The sequence below is a fragment of the Triticum aestivum genome, chromosome 7D, assembly GCF_018294505.1.
Source record: "Triticum aestivum cultivar Chinese Spring chromosome 7D, IWGSC CS RefSeq v2.1, whole genome shotgun sequence".
Taxonomy (NCBI): domain Eukaryota; kingdom Viridiplantae; phylum Streptophyta; class Magnoliopsida; order Poales; family Poaceae; genus Triticum; species Triticum aestivum.
In genome coordinates, this window is record NC_057814.1 from 54,042,753 (window position 1) to 54,061,190 (window position 18,438).

The 18,438-nt window shown below is 42.7% G+C and overlaps 1 pseudogene; it reads right to left on the reverse strand.

The window, feature by feature from the left end:
* Window positions 1–1,542: 1,542 nt before the first annotated feature.
* The window catches only part of LOC123170769 (putative disease resistance protein RGA3), a 29,201-nt pseudogene continuing 12,305 nt past the window's right edge, over window positions 1,543–18,438 (reverse strand).

Sequence of the window (18,438 nt, forward strand, 5' to 3'; positions counted from 1 at the left end):
TGCATACGGCCAACTTATTAACCAAATAAAAAGGTTCCAACAAGGTTCCAAAATCTCGAACTGTAAAAACTAAAAAGAAAGCTCACACAGAGCCATAATGGGCTAGAAACACAAACTAGCCAAGATAAGACGCCACAACCGGCTGGCTAAAGATAGATAGGTAAACTAATTATCTATCCTATTACATGACCGCCATCCAAACCGGTTGAAGATATCCCGAGCTACCATCTCCCAGCGGATAGATCCAGTAACCAAATGCTCTCTGGCCTCCATCGGAGTGAGTAGCGACCACGAACGGATCACGGCCGTGGCTCGGAAAATAACCTGCACAAAGTGAATACGTGATGTTCTGTTAAAAACCAAATCATTTCTGCATGTCCAGATAGTCCACAGCAAAGCGCAAACTCCAACACGAATATGTCTCGCTAAGTCAGGCTCAATCCCATTAAGCCATGTCCCAAATGACGTGGTGACAGAATCCGGTGGAGTAATATTAAAAGCAATGTGAACCCTCCGCCAAAGGACTCTGGCCAACGGGCAGTCAAGAAAGAGATGTTTGATCGTCTCATCCCAAAAATCTTGTTGATTGTTGAGACTGTCTTTGCCGGGAGTTCCAGGGCTAGCATTGCGTGCACTGGCATCACCGATAGGACAAATTGGATGAGGATCAACCTGCTGCTCTTTGGTAGGGTCGCGGCACGCCAAGTAGGCAGACAAGCAGCAATGTGATCCACTAGGCCTTGGAGCTGTGCGGCCGATTGCTTCCGGATGGTCAGTGGTAGTCCGAGATACCTCATCGGGAAGCCACCCAACACCAATATACCAACCTACATGGATAATCAATATGTCATTCCATCTCGGGCGATGGTTATATCACTCACAGCTCATTTAATCCTACATGGATTATCAATATGTCATTCCATCTCAGTCGATTTAGGATGGCATGTTGTCTGGGTTTCTTGAACAAATCCTTGTCTTACTATACAAGTCCATCGGGGAAAATGGAATCAGGCACGATCTGGTACACATCAGTTATCAGTAAGGGTGTAGACCACATAACAGTATAACGCTCATCAGATTTATATAAATTTCTAGAACAAACCATCACAGACCAGCGCCACCAGTAGAACATGGAAAATGCATATAACTCAACACATAAATAGATAACAAACCACAGATTGGTTTCTCAACACCAATATACCAACCTTCCAGCGACAACAAAACAATAGGTGATGCACATGCACTACCAGTGCCGCCAGTAGCACTAAGGATTGCGATGCATAATTTCATAATGGGCAGGCTTCTATATACCATGTGACACTTGCGATTTGGAAATTTCATTCGCCTTCACTTATAACAACAAAACTTGCGTTTACAATCACATCGATTACCACGAACCAGCATCACTTACCAACTTCTTAATGGTCTCCTAACTGATCACTGGCTTACTCTCTACTTTTGTTGTCTATCTTTGTCCCCCGTTCCACTTGGAGTATCAAGAAGTTTTTGGTTGTCTCTAAAAGGGTCTTCGCGTTAGCTTTATCATATGTGCTGAATAACAGAGATAGCATGATTAGAACAACAGCATTCAATACGCAAAGGTACTCATGCCATGTCAATATTTGCGTTCAAAGAAAGACTGGACAGTGTGAAAATAAAAAGCACTACAACAGGTGTCTTGGCAGGAACATACCTTCAGTCCGATGTGAGCAAGCTTGATCATGTTCTCCTCTGATTTACACCACTTCAGTAACATAGGGCAGCCAGAAATGGTTAGATGTTCAAGCTTGGTCAGTTGTATCATGCTGTCCGGCAAAGTCCTGATCCCCTCGCAGTAAATGATTCCAAAATTCTTGAGAGAGGTAAGGTCTCCTAACCACTGCGGTAGTGATGTCATGCTTCTGCCCGTAGACAAACTTAGTTCTTGTAGTGAAGTCAGCTCAACCAATCAACTCCGGAGTTTTGCCTGGTCAAGTGGCAATGATTCAAGAGAGGAGAGGTGTTGGATAATCTCAGTTGAGGTGGTCAGATCACTGCAACGTCCGATAGTTAACTTACGGGGGGCACCTTGCTGCAAGGGCACCTTGCTGCTACAAACAGTCAGATCAGTTATTGGACGAGAGGAAGCAGCACTGTGTGACAAGCTCTCACCCAATGATAATAGCACATTATCACAATCTATTATCATCAAGACCGATATATCTCTAGGGAGACATGGTTGTATCCTCAACTTTTCACATCGCTCTACGGTCAATGCCTCAAGCTTAGGGAACATTAACTCATTTGCACCTCCCTCCCCTCTGGTATATGCCGTGTTGAACTCTTCCAAGCTCTCCATACCATAGAGACCCATCTCTAGTAGATTTGGTAGTTGACAGAGTGGAGGTAAGCTCTTGCACTTAGGAAAATCACACAGATTTATCTTACAAAGATTAGGTAGGTAGTACCCAATGTCCATAAACCAATCAGGAATGCTGACACTCCTGTAACCAGTTATAGACAATATCTGTGCACTGCTTGGTGGCACTAGTTTTTCCAACACCTCCTGGTCATCCACAAACCTAACAGCAGCTACAGTCCATTGAAATGCTAGCATTTTAATTTTTTGTTTCTTGATCAGTTCTATACTCTCGGCCTCTTCTGCAGACTTCACATTTTCAAGTCTATCTATCGTCAGCATATCAGGATTTGTAGGTTGAAGCAGGGTGATATTGCTGCTACTTTTATCACTAGAAGGATGCACCACAAAGTGTGGCAACAAGGCAACATTTAACCAAGAGAGCCCTGATTTAACAAAGTTGTCCACATTTAGAAGCTTCAAATTAACTATTTGAAACATACTATCAGGAAGCTTCTCTATGTTGGAGCAGCCTACGAGGTCCAATGTATGAAGCTTCCTGAGGTTGCCAAAACTTTCTGGTATACTGGAAAGCCCTCGGTTCTCAGATAAGTTCAGATGCTCCAGATTGGAAAGGGTGCTGACAGAGCCAAGCAAGCTGTCAATTTGATCTTTTGACTGGGCCATAGCGTGCATGCACCCTGACAGATTTAGATACCTGAGTTTGGTTAGATTACCGATAACCTCTGTCAGACCTCTCCTATTTGCTACTATAATAAATTGAACTGATAAATCCAAATACTGAAGTTCTGTAAGACCGCCAAAAGCTTCTGATATAGACATATAACAACGCGATAAATCCAGATGCACCAACTGCTTCAGCTCCGCGAATGATTTTGGGAGTTTGCGTATTCCATGGCAACCTGATAAATCAAGATGCATCAGACCTTTCATATCACCAATTGACTCTGGCAGTGCTGAGAGATTATGAGAGCCTCTAAGGTTGAGGTAATTTAATTCTGAGAGCTTGGTGATACAATTGGGAATCATCTGATCTCGGATCCTTGGAGCACAAAGAAACCTCAATTGTTTCAACTGACCAACAGATTCTGGAAACTTCCTTACAAGGCATTCACTTAAATCCAAGACACAGAGGCGCGTACCTAGTGAAAATGCATTACCACGGAGTTCTAATTTGCCACAGTCTAGAAAATGCAGCACCTTTATATTTGCAGGAGAAGTCATGGATAACTGCAATGGCTTGCTACAATCTGTGAGAAATGCATAGAGGCATCTGTTTCCCACAACACTTCCATTATCGTTTACTTGATCGTCCAAGATCGCTCTTGCGAGGTCATGCACTAGGTCATGCATCGTGAACACTGTAACATCTTTGTCTCGCCGCCTATCATTCTGCAGCAAAAAGAACCTGAAGGTGAATTTTAAATTTATTTTATTTTGTAGAAGTATATTTATGAATGGAAGTAATTTCATTTAACTGTAAAAAGAAGTGTAAATAGAGTAGTATATATCAATGGAAGTACTTCATGGGGGTACAATATTTCCAACAGCAACAGCAACAACAACAACAACAACAAAGCCTTTAGTCCCAAACAAGTTGGGGTAGGCTAGAGGTGAAACTCATAAGATCTCGTGACCAAACTCATGGATCTGGCACATGGATAGCAAGCTTCCACGCACAACAATATTTCCATGACCATCAATTTGGAACAGTATTTTGACGCTGTGAATATAGTTTCTGACTAAAGCTGGTATGTTTGGATAGGTCCTTGAAGGATCAAGCAGTGGACGAAGTTGTACCTACCATGGTTAATTTGGCCAACCACTGCTGCCCTATATACATGCCCACATCGCAGCCCATAGTCCATATATAATCAGATTCAACTATGTTGCTCTATCCTACAACGCCTTCTCACTGCACTAGATCCTATGGTGGCGGGTTCAACCTCAGGTCAACAAGGCGCTCGACAAGGGGCCCGTGATCCCCACTCGTGCCTCAGAAGTGGTTGCTTGGACCATTGCACCACCGGCTGGTTCCTGCAAAGTGTTTGCAACTTTTTCTTCGTTCACATTCCACAATCCTTTGTTTCCATTTCTAAAACAGAAAATAGTTTCCGCATATACTTCTTTTAACTGTCTTGGCTGGCTAATATATGTACTCCCTCCACTAGTAGAAAAAGGGGCTTTCGTTCGGGCCTTGCCAGCCCATTAGTCCCGGTTCTGCCACGAACCGGGACCAATGGAGGCATTTGTCCCGGTTCGTGAGCCCAGGGGGCCGCCCGGAGCCTCGTGGGCATTGGTCCCGGTTCGTCTGGGCCCATTTGTCCCGGTTCTTGGCACGAACCGCGACCAATGGGCCTCGCTCCTGGCCCACAACCATTGGTCCCGGTTCGTGGCAGGAACCGGGACAGAAGGATGGCCTTTAGTCCCGGTTCCAGCCACGAACCGGGACAAATGAGTTGCCTATATATACCCCATCGCCGGCGAGCAGAGCACTCCACAGTGCTCTGTTTTTTGCTGGCCGGCGAGGGGGAGGGCATTGGATGCTCTAGCTCACCTCCTATGCACGTGAGGTGTTCGATGAAATGCCCGAGCCACACTAGTAAAGTTTTCTCCTCTCGAAGCTCGACCTCCGAGCTCCATTTTTTCCGAGATTTGTCTAGGTTTAGCGGTCCGTCACGCCCCGTCCTCGTCTTCACCGCCGTCGATTGCCCGCGCCGATCTCGTCGCCGGCACCATCGTGGTGAGCCTCTTGTTCTTATCTTCTTTCTGAAAAAAAATCTTACTTTAGATAGATACTTGTCTAATTTTCTTACTTTTGACACACATAATTATATATAATGCACGCAGATGAACCGGCAATGGATGTACGGTGACAGACACACCTCTGAGTACATTAAGGGCGTGCATAATTTTCTTGAAGTGGCTGAGGCAAACAAGCAGAATGGTTTTATGTGTTGTCCATGCCCTAATTGTGGGAATACGAGGTCTTACTCTGACAAGAAAATCCTTCACACCCACCTGCTTTATAAGGGTTTCATGCCACACTATAATGTTTGGACGAAGCACGGAGAAATAGGGGTTATGATGGAAGACAGCGAAGAAGAGGAGGACGATGACAACTATGTGCCCCCTGAATACGGTGATGCTGCAACGGGGGAAGCTGAAGATCAAGAGGAAGCTGAAGATCCAGAGGAACCAGACGATGTGCCCGATGATGATCTCCGCAGGTCATTGTTGATGCAAGGGAAAAGTGCGAAAGTGAAAAGGAGAAGCTGAGGTTCGATCGCATGTTAGAGGATCACAAAAAACGGTTGTACCCCAATTGCGAAGATGGCAACACAAAGCTCGGTGCCGTACTGGAATTGCTGCAGTGGAAGGCAGAAAATGATGTGCCTGACAAAGGATTTGAGAAGCTACTGAAAATATTGAAGAAGAAGCTTCCAAAGGATAACGAATTGCCCGACAGTACGTACGCAGCAAAGAAGGTCGTATGCCCTCTAGGATTGGAGGTGGAGAAGATACATGCATGTCCTAATGACTGCATCCTCTACCGCGGTGCGTACAAGGATTTGAACGCATGCCCGGAATGTGGTGCATTGCGGTATAAGATCAGACGAGATGACCCTGGTGATGTTGAGGGTGAGCCCCGCAGGAAGAGGGTTCCTGCGAAGGTGATGTGGTATGCTCCTATAATACCACGGTTGAAACGACTATTCAGAAACAAAGAGCATGCCAAGTTGATGCGATGGCACAGTGAGGACCGTAAGAAAGACGGGAAGTTGAGAGCACCCGCTGACGGGTCGCAGTGGAGAAAAATCGAGAGAAAGTTCTGGGCTGAGTTTGCAAGTGACCCAAGGAACGTATGGTTTGCTTTAAGCGCGGATGGCATTAATCCTTTCGGGGAGCAGAGCAGCAATCACAGCACCTGGCCCGTGACTCTATGTATGTGTAACCTTCCTCCTTGGATGTGCATGAAGCGGAAGTTCATTATGATGCCAATTCTCATCCAAGGCGCTAAGCAACCCGGCAACGACATTGATGTGTACCTAAAGCCATTAGTTGAAGAACTCTTACAGCTGTGGAATGGAACAGGTGTACGTGCGTGGGATGAGCACATGGGGGAAAATTTTGACCTAAAGGCGTTGCTGTTCGTGATCATCAATGATTGGCCCGCTCTCAGTAACCTTTCAGGACAGACAAACAAGGGATACCACGCATGCATGCACTGTTTAGCTGACACCGAAAGTATATACCTGGACAGATGCAGGAAGAATGTGTACCTGGGCCATCGTTGATTTCTCCCGACCAACTGTCAATGTCGAAAGAAAGGCAAGCATTTCAAAGGCGAGGCAGATCACCGGAAGAAGCCCGCCATGCGTACTGGTGATCACGTACTTGCTATGGTCTCTCATTTACACGTAATATTTGGAAAGGGTCCCGGCTGACTAGCTGTTCCGAATGACGCTGAGGGACGCACACCCATGTGGAAGAAGAAATCTATATTTTGGGACCTACCCTACTGGAAAGAGCTAGAGGTACACTCTTCAATCGACGTGATGCACGTGACGAAGAACCTTTGCGTGAACCTGTTAGGCTTCTTGGGCATGTATGGGAAGACAAAAGATACACCTGAGGCACGGGAGGACTTGCAACGTTTGCACGAAAAAGACGGTATGCCTCCAAAGCAGTATGAAGGTCCTGCCAGCTACGCTCTTACCAAAGAAGAGAAGGAAATCTTTTTTGAATGCCTGCTCAGTATGAAGGTCCCGACTGGCTTCTCGTCGAATATAAAGGGAATAATAAATATTCCAGAGAAAAAGTTGCAGAACCTAAAGTCACATGACTGCCACGTGATTATGACGCAACTGCTTCTGGTTGCATTGAGGGGACTTCTACTGGAAAACGTCCGATTAGCCATTGTGAAGCTATGTGCATTCCTCAATGCAATCTCTCAGAAGGTGATCGATCCAGAAATCATACCAAGGCTAAGGAGTGATGTGGCGCAATGTCTTGTCAGTTTCGAGCTGGTGTTCCCACCATCCTTCTTCAATATCATGACGCACGTCCTAGTTCATCTAGTCGACGAGATTGTCATTCTGGGCCCTGTATTTCTACACAATATGTTCCCCTTTGAGAGGTTCATGGGAGTCCTAAAGAAATATGTCCGTAACCGTGCTAGGCCAGAAGGAAGCATCTCCATGGGCCATCAAACAGAGGATGTCATTGGGTTTTGTGTTGACTTCATTCCTGGCCTTAAGAAGATAGGTCTCCCTAAATCACGGTATGATGGGAGACTGGCTGGAAAAGGCACGCTAGGAGCAGACTCAATAATATGCAGGGACGGGCATTCTTGGTCTCAAGCACACTACACAGTTCTACAGAACTCTACCTTGGTGACCTCGTATATCGATGAATACAAGAACAGTCTGCGCTCCAAACACCCGGAGCAGTGTGACGACTGGATTACATGTGAACACATCAGGACTTTCAGCAGTTGGTTGGAAACACGTCTCAGAGGTGACACCACTGTTTGTGTTGAGTTGTACTCGTTGTCCAGGGGGCCATCTTCGACTGTATTGACTTACAAAGGATACGAGATAAATGGGAATACATTTTACATGATCGCCCAAGATCAAAAGAGAACCAACCAAAACAGCGGTGTCTGCTTTGATGCAGCAACCGAGAAGGGAAAGGACACATATTATGGTTACATAATGGACATATGGGAACTTGACTACGGACATGATTTTAAGGTCCCTTTGTTTAAGTGCAAATGGGTCAATCTGTCAGGAGGCGGGGTACAGGTAGACCCACAGTACGGAATGACAACAGTGGATCTGAACAATCTTGGGTACACTGACGAACCGTTCGTCCTAGCCAATGATGTGGCACAGGTTATCTATGTGAAGGACATGTCTACCAGACCGAGAAAAAGAAAAGATAAGGAAGCGAATACATCATACGATGAGCCAAAGCGCCACATAGTTTTTTCAGGAAAAAGGGACATTGTGGGAGTGGAGGGCAAGACAGACATGTCTGAAGATTATGAAAAGTTTCATGAAATTTCTCCCTTCAAAGTCAAGGCTGACCCAAGCATCCTGATAAACGATGAAGATTATCCATGGTTACGGCGCAATAAGCAAAGCACACAAGCAAAAAAAAAGTGAAGACTTTCTCTCCACAACTATTATGATGATACCATGCCAACTTTCAACCTTTTCGTAGTTCATTTGAAATGTCTGTTGTAACAGACGAGTTTCCGTATGAAATCCTGATACTTCGAAACAAATTGTCCGTTTTGTACACGAAGTGCATCCAATTTTTGCTGTAACCCTCTCTACTTTCTTGCACATGCTATGTGGGTGAAATGATGATACCATGCCAACTTTCAACCTTTTCAGAGTTCATTTCTAGTGCTTTTCAATTTCAGGGTATTATAGCTCAAAATAATCAGTAAATGCATGGAAAATAACAAATATCATAAAAAATAAATAAGTAATTAGAAACAGAATAAAATAAACTTTAATAAAATATATTAGTAGAAACAAAATAAAATAAACTTTAATAACATAAATAAAATTTATGAAACTAAAATTATCAACGTATTTTCTGTTCAAAACATTATAAGCAACCTCTGGTATTACTGAAACTAAAATTATATAAAATTGATGCAACTAAAATTATCAAAGCTTTTCTGTTCAAAATCATTAAAAGCAAAAGGAATTTTCATAAAATAAAATAAATAAGTAATTAGAAACAAAATAAAATAAAATAAATAAGTATTTTATTGTAAGTGGAAACAAAATAAATTAAGTAAAGCAAAAAAGAAAAGAAATAAACTGGGAATAATAAAAAAACGTCACTTACTGGGCCACCACGGCCTGAATACGACTAGAAACCCACCCATGGGCCAGGCTTCAGGCCCGTAGAAGGCCCAATAGGCCCACAGGTAGATACAGTGTGTTTAGGCCCGAAAGCCTGCATTTGAGAGGAGCTCGAGAGGGCAGCGGGAGTGTGGCTTATAAACCACTCTCGAGCTCCCTCAGCTAGCGAGGTGGGACTAAACTTTCGTGCCACGATGCGGGCAGCACAAGGACTTTAGTCCCGGTTGGTGCCACCAACCGGTACTAAAGGTATACATTGGTACCGGTTCATGCCAACAACCGGTACCAATCCGCACCCTTTAGTCCCGGTTTGTGCCACAAACCGGGACAAAAGGCCTCTGCTTCCCGCCCTTTGGGCTGCTGAAAAGCGACCTTTGGTCCCGGTTGGTGGCACCAACTGGTACTAAACGTGTGCTTCGGTCCCGGTTGGTGCCACGAACCGGGACCAAAGGTCTGTCTATATAAGCCACACTTGTGAAATTTTCGGTTCAGTTCTTCTTCCCACTGCCCCGACGCCATCGCCGCGTGCTCCCCCGCCCCAACGCCGTCGCCGCGCGCGCCCCTGCCCCGACGCCGTCACCGCGCCGCCGCCCCCTGCCCCAAAGTCGTCGCCGCGCGCCGCCCCAGCCCTGACGCCGTCGCTGCGCCGCCCCGCGTCGTCACCGCCCCGGTCCGCGTCGCCCCTGCCCCGACGCCGTCGCCCCTGCCCCAACGTCGTCGCCGCGCGCCGCCCCTGCCCCGACGCCGTCGCCACGCCGCCCTGCGTCGTCACCGCCCCGGTCCGCACCGCCCCTGCCCCGACGCCGTCGCCGACGCCGCCCCCAGTGAGCCCCGGCCCCCACGCCCCTGCCCTGCCTCCCGCCGCCGTGGCCGCCGTAAAAAATATATGATTAGATGATTTTTTTTTTGTTCATAGATGTGATTTTTTTGTTCATATATCATATGATGTTTTTATATTGTTCATAGATGATCGATCATATTTGTTCGTATGTATGCAAGCGAAGTCGTTGTAGTTAGTTGTACTGTTTAGGGTTAGGGTCGTCGAGGAAAGAAAATAGGAAAGAAGAAAAGAGGAAGAAAAGAGGAAGAAAAGAGGAAGAAGGAAGAAGAAGAAAATTAAGAAGAGGACAAAGAAGAAAAAAAGAGGAGAAGGAGAAGGAATAGAGGAGAAGAAAAAAATCTTCTCCTCTAGTCCTTCTTCTCCTTTTTTTTTCTTCTTCTCCTCTTTTTTTTCTTCTTCTTCCTCTTCTTATTTTTTATCGGGTATGTCGTTCTCGATATACCCCCTCCCCGATAACTTCGACATGAGTGGGGGGGGGTCGATAAATAATAGAACTAGTTAAACAAGTTTATTTTTAGTAAGTACTACTTTATTTTATTTATAGTAAGTGCTTAGTAGTTGAACTAGTTGATTTAATAAAACTACTTTATTTTACTATAGAAGTAGTTTATTTTTAGTAAGTACTACTTTATTTTATTTATAGTAAGTGCTTAGTAGTTGAACTAGTTGATTTAATAAAACTACTTTATTTTACTATATATAGAAGTAGTTTATTTTTAGTAAGTACTACTTTATTTTACTATATATAGAAGTAGTTTATTTTTAGTAAGTACTACTTTATTTTATTTATAGTAAGTGCTTAATTAGTAGTTGAACTAGTTGATTTAACAAAACTAGTTTATTTTACTATAGAAGTAGTTTATTTTTAGCAAGGAAATTAATAGAACTAGTTTGTTTTTTTAGTTAAAGCAATTATTCCCGCATCGACGTCGACGATGCCTATCCCGCATCCTCGTCACCGGCTTGATCAGAGGGGCCATGTCCGGGACCGGGCTCCGCCGGGCTGGTTTTGGGAGGTGCTACCTTCCGGGAGGCATAGGTTGGTGAGGAGCCAGCCCGTCGTTGACCTGATCCTTGTTTGGTGGCGGTCGCGTGGGCCAGTGACGGTGCCGAGGCTTCCGGACACCACGGAGGTGGTACGTCACCGTGTCAGCGAGGAGGACCAGCATGTCCGTCGCTACATGGTTGCGTTGGAGGGCAGGTTCGACAATACCTGGCAGGTTCTTCAGGGATCTCACTGGAGCTATGATCATGTGATGGTTCCTTCCCTTTGGGTGTCCACCGCCCGCGCCGATACCCGTCGGGCGCTACGGTTCTAGCTGTGCCGGCGATGTTGTATGTATGATAGTATTCGAGGTGTATTAGTGATAATATTCGACGATGTACGGACGCATGGAGATGATGTAGTTTTGCTTATAATTGAATGCATCCTAATTTGAATACTACTTTATTTTGCGATTTGATTTTTCTTATTGAATGCTCAAATTGGAAAACTACTCCTACTTTGAATGCTAAAATTGGAGAGCACTATGCAAGGCATATGCATATGATTAGTTGATAGCTTATAGGGTTTTTGTTTTCGCAGAAATCTAGGAGCCCCCGGCCCTCCATCATCCCCGCCGTCGTCCCCGTCACCGACCCCCTCCGACATCGAGGTGAGACCAGCCAAATCCTCTTTTAGAAAGATAATTAAACGATATTTCGGGTTGACTTTAAGTCTGTCGAGTCTCCACCATATATGAGAGGACGAAGAATCCCGACTGTTGTCGTGGGGGTAGCTTCTCCTTCGTTCCCGTGTGCTAGACAATTTGGTGTAATGCACTCGGGAACGAAAGGAGGAGCTACCATCACCGACGGTCGCAAATGTCAGAGAGGAATCAGTGAGGGAGAGTTCCACCATATATATATGAGAGGACGAAGAATCCCGACTGTTGTCGTGGGGGTCGCTTCTCCTTCGTTCCCGTGTGCTAGACATTTTGGTGTAATGCACTCGGGGACAAATGGAGGAGCGACCATCACCAACGGTCGAATGTATACACCACGTGAGCTGAGAGTTTTCAAGAAAAGACTCGACAAACCAATAGTCAACCCGTGATGAATAATAATGATCTAATTTAGTTTTTGTAGTACATATATTTAATTGTACAAGTTTAATCTTTGAATTATGAACGTAGGAAATGTCATCATCGGACGACGAAAGTCTCCCGGGGGAGTGCGGGTGGTGCCACGACGATCGAGGTTTGTACGACAGGCCTCACCTGGACGATGATCGGCGCTTCAGCATTAAGCTCGAGGAGACCTTCGATGTTGAAACGGTACACAACGGCGACAAGTGTTTTTTTCGTAATTAAGCATGACTTCAACTATTTCAACGTGTAATTTTCATCTTTTACAATTCGAGTATAGCTTATCCCATGCCATGCAAGACGCTATGTCTTGGAGAGGATGGATTTTGAAGATCATGAAAATTTTGAAACGAAGAAAATTCACCTAAGGACCCATCATGATGTGGATTTTGAAGTAAATCTGTATAATGCTGAAAGCGTAACCCATTTTGGTTGCAAAAATTGGAAAGCATTTTGCAAGATGTATGGTTTTGATGAGGGTATGCTTGTCACCATGGATCTTGGTGATCCTGAAATTGAGCAAGACAATATGGATATTTGGGTCCTTGTTGATACGCCTCCAGTTCTACCGCTATGTGAGTTTCTCAAACATAGTTATTAGCTAATTTATATTTTTTATTTCAAAATAGTTGACAGCTTATTTCCATTGACAGCTTATTTTGATTGTTCAAACAATGTGCGGAACATGGTAGAAAAAACCCACTACACCGATGGCTCCGAATTAACTTATCAGGAGAAAAATCATCTGGTCGGATTTTGTACTGATATTGAGAATTACAATATCTACAATCAAACTCCTCAACATTATGGTCAATACGTGCCACTAGTGCACGTGTTGAACTACGGTAACTACCATGGAGATACCCTGGTAAGATATTTTACTATTACGACATTCGTGCATCTTTTGCATACTTCTAAAACTAGTACATCATTGCTAACTATGAAGTTATTACTATGTTTTTCAACAGAGAATCCCAGAGGATTGTGTGCCTCATTTGATGTATCAGAATGGCAGCCTTCGTGTTTTGAACATATATCCAGGTCATCCTACGAATCTCAACTGTCCATACCGGATTTCTCAAAGAAGTGGAGACATGCTAATCAATAAATGGAAAAAATGTATGGAAAGTCGTAAGGAGGTTCTTGGAAGCAAAAGGAAGTGAAGCGCAAGAATTGGAGACAGGATGATCTCCATTCTCCATAATGGAGAGTCAGGGTCTATATTGTTTTATGCTATTTTACCTTAAAGAAGGTATTTAGGTCCTACCTAATACTGATGATCATGTGCTAAGAACAAAGTAGGGTTGGTTCTATGACTATCAAGATGATGATCGTATGACTTATTATTAATAACGAGTAGAAGTTGTATGATGATGATTAGTAGGACTTGTTATTATGATGATGCATGATGCAAGCATGAAGAGTTATTATATATCTGTGGGTGAAATGAACATGGATTGGATTGAAGTGAAGGCAACATGCATGTGGTGCATGTCGAAAGTAGTACAATCCAAACTTGATCAAGTTAGGATTAGTATTACTTTCGACATGCACCACATGTTGCCTCACTTCAAGCTAAGTCATGTTTAGGCATAGCAATAGCAGTAGCACGGAGATAAGAGAGGACACATATCTCTATTAGCTACCTATACCAACCTAAATTAACCCCCAAAACCCCTAAACCACCTCCTTTCAAAAAAAACCAGCCGCTGAAATGCTGACGCGTGGAAGCTTATTGGTCCCGGTTGGTGCTACCAACCGGGACCAAAGGCCCTCCTGCCTGGGCTCGCCGGAGCGTCCACGTGGAGGCCCATCTGTCCCGGTTTGTATAAGAACCGGGACTAAAGGCCTAGGGCATTAGTAACGACGTCGACCCTTTAGTCCCGGTTCCCCAACCGGGACATATGGGCCTTATGAACCGGGACAAATGGGCCTTTTTCTACTAGTGCTCCGTCCCAAAATTCTTGTTTCAAATTTGTCTAAAGACGGATGTATCAAGTCACGTTTTAGTATTAGGTACATCCGTATCTAGACAAAGTTAAGACAAGAATTTTAGGACGGAGGGAGTATTAACTTGGTATTGTATGATAGAAAATAATAAGACACGTTATAATTGTGGTTAGATATGCACAAATGATATACATATGGTTCTGTACTTCTGTTAGACCCATGTTAATATACTAAGGGGTATGCGTGCTTCGCCAAGCTAGTGATTAACTTGTTTGAAAAGGTTAATAGCATTTTTCATCAAGCGAGTTAATGTTATGGTTGGATTCAGGTAACATCATCCCAAGATTGTATACTTGTCATTTACAAAATATTGTATACTTATCCACTGACGTGAGGAAATTACATAGCCTTGTGAACTACTCCCTCCGTTCGGAATTATTTGTCTCGGAAATGGATGTATCTAGAACTAAAATACGTCTAGATACATCCATTTCTGCGACAAGTAATTCCGAACGGAGGGAGTATATATAATGCTTCTGCTCCGGGAGTCATCATGAAAATAAATAGTACGTGTGAGTTGGAATTTTTTGAAAAGGAGGAAGTCCCCTGACACGTGTGAGTTGGAATACATGAGGACGAAAAATAGTAGTAATACATAATAACTCACCATAGGTGGCTTTGCATACTGAAGGAAGGACATGCCCAAAAGTTGCGTGACATACTTCTCGCAGAGCTGCATGGAGTCAAATATCCTAGACCACTCATTGAATCCAAGAGCTATCCATTGGTGAATTAAATCATACTTCACTATATTATGACCTTTTGCAAAGACTGCACAATAGGTAAAGCACAACTTCAACCATTCTGGCATATGAGTATAGCTTATCAGCAAGGGCGCGAGCACTTCATGATCTCTTGATGATGATTCCTCCAAAATAGATGCATTCCAGATATAATTGTCTCTTACTGACTCCCATTCATCAAATGTCTTCCCCTTCAGCGTGTATCCAAGTGATTGAGCCGCTAAGGCCACACCTCCACATTTGGTTGCAATCTCCCTTCCTATATGCTTCAATTGTTTTTTTGTCAACTTGACCTTTAAAGGCAGTTTTCTGTTTTATTATTTTCTAGCAGATTTTATTTGTTAAAGTCTCTAGCTTGTATGGCTCAACTGTATGACAAATTTCCCTTGCAATGGCTTCATCTCTTGTGGTTACGATAACTGTCACCATGCTGCCTGCACCAACCCTTAGCATAGCCATCAGAGATTTTAGTGTATCTGGATTCTTCTCCCACACATCATCTAAGACAATAAGAATCTTCTTACCAGCAAGTAGCTCTCTGAGTTTAATATGTATCATCTGCCTTTCAGCTACATGGCTCTCCTCTGATAGCTGTGATATTATAGAGTTGCCAATTTTATTCAGGACAAGATTTTGGGACACATAGACCCAAACCTTAGAGTAACCTGCAAACTGAGCATCATTGAAAACTAGTTGGGCCAACGTTGTCTTACCAATACCTCCAAAGCCATATATTGGAAGGACGGTGAACTCAAGTGAGATACTCCCAGATAAAGTAGCCACTATGTTATCTCTTTCTTCAGTCCTCCCAATGATCAGTGATTCTTCAACATTTGATGATGTTTCCTCTATGTCAGTTTCTTGCTGCACATTAGAGTTATCACCGGACATCAAACTGACATGCTGGTTTTGATTTGTCATATCATATAGTTCTTCTGTCAACTTCTTTAACTCATTAGCCATCGTATTCTCTGGAGCAATTGTGGGACCCGGGGCCACAGCTGCTGACTGCAAGTTGGAAGTACATGGAAAGATCAGAATAGATATCATGGTCATAATTTCGTGGAATATAAACTCGTGAGATGCAAAATTGTACATATCTGTAGCCTAAATGAGTTTACACTTATTTCAAATTAAACCAAAGTAGTAGATGATTTTTAGTTAAACTCTTTGAAGAATGTGCAAACCAGCTGGGAAAAGCAGCAAGACAGTAATACGTCAAGATGAAACCTTGGAGAAAATGCAGCACCGGAAACATAAGAAGTTTCATAAGGCATGTATACGTGCCCATACCTTTGCGATGAACTACTACTCGCCCCAGTTTCAGTAGCGAACTCATCCGCATTTCGTGTTGCACCAAGCCTATCAATTATATGCTGAATATGTAGTCGTTTCGCTGGGTTAAGGTTAGCGCACTCAATCGCTATCTCAGTGTATACTCGTACTTGTACCAGTTGTTTGTCTCCCAGAGATTTCTCCAACCTACTTCTCCACCTCTCAAGTGCCTAAGAAATTGCCATCCTGAGTTATGATTTATGTAGAGGGGCAACATATATTTTTATAGAATCCATCTTCCGCATATCCTCATATATATAAAGCCACTTCTTCTTCAGTACAACCCCCCTAACACATCAACGGACAAAATCTGTCAATACCCCTTCATAATAAAGGGTAAGATGGTCTTTCTAGAAAATACGACGCGGAGATCCGTCACTGAGTCCGCCTTGGGCCAGCCCATTAGTGAGCATGAGTAGCACGGATTGAAAGTCCAGAAAAACAATGCGCCTATTAGGCATCGAACACAGGACCTCCAGGGGTTGTAAAAATCCAAATAGCCACTAGAACAATCACGGTTTGGTTACACTTCAGTGGCGCAGTTATTTATAACCTAGTATGGACGTAGTGTAGGAGTTTCTTTATTATAAATATGGTAACATATACAAATCGTTATTGTACAACCAGGCCGACATTCTAGATAAAGCGTTTTTCATAGCTAAAAAAATGTGTTTCTTCATCTATTGGAATATTTTTTAAATATGAAACATTTTCAAAATTTGGACTTCTTTTGGAAACACGATTTTTTTCAAATTTCTGAACCTTTTTTACGAAAAATACTTTGATTCTGTGAACATTTTTCAAATTTTGAGAACAGTTTTTCAGAATTTTAAACATTTTTCTGAAACTGCAGACATTTAAAAAAAGAATACTTTATCAAATTTGTGAACATTTTCTATAACATGAATAAAAATCCGAACATTTTGAAAACGCACACTTTTTCAAATTGGCGAGCATTATTCGAAAGCACAAACATTTTTTAAAAATTTAGGAATATTTTTTCAAATATACTAACATTTTCTGAAAGCATTTCTTATTTTCTAGGGCCTAAGCATTTTTTTTGTTTTTTGTCTCTTTATGTTAACTCATTTTTCTACTTTTGAACTTTAATATCCTTTGTGAAACTTGTATAAAAATTTGATTTTTTTTGGCATAACATAAAATGTCCTTCTTTTCAAATATTATTTAAAATTCAAAAGAATATTCTAGAATTTCATAAAATTTTCCAATTTCGAATTTTTTTGTTCACAAGTTAAAAAATGTATACGTTTAAAAAAAGTTTATAATTTTTTAAAAGTTAATGTTTTGCGAGTTTGAAATTTCCATCATTTTTCAGAAAAAAAGTTCAAGTTAGTAAAATTTTCATACATACTTTGGAATTCCACAATTGTTGAAAAATTTCAAGAAATAGTTTGGAAAAAATAAAATGTTTATGTGGAGAGATAATGACGGGAATTACAAATACAGTCATCTAACTGGTTTATTTTAGGCTATGGATAAATGATTCTAGCTTCTTGTAAGAGCCTGACATGGACATATGAGGCATCCATACCTGGTTTGAATGACCTCCGACACCGTTTACATGTTACGACACGTCCGACCATTTATCACCTATTTTCATCGAGAAAACTCTAGAAATGCAAAAAAAATTAAAAAATCTAAACAACTCTGCATTTCCTTACCAAGAAAACTCTAGAAAAATACGAAACTTGTTGAAAACCAAAACAATTTGTCATGGTGCCTTGAATTGTTCATACGAGGCCATGAAAAAAATTAGGAAATTTTCAAGGATGTCAAAAACTGACGTGCTCTCTAACACACCCTTTCTGGCCAACCTGAACACCTTCCGTTGAACATGATGTTTTCATGGACATCCTTGAAATTACCCCAACTTTTGCCACTAGGTGGACATGCCCATGGTAGGCATCCATGGCAGGTTTGAACTACTTCCGACACCATATGCAAGTTGCGACACGTCTAGCCATTTATCGACCTTTTTTGACCGAGAAAACTTTAGAAAATACATTTTTTTTTCGAAAACCCAAGCAACTTGGATTGGTGCCTTGAATTGGACATACAAGACCATGGAAAAAATATTGGGGGCATGGATGCGTACCATGGGCATTCTAGCTGCTGG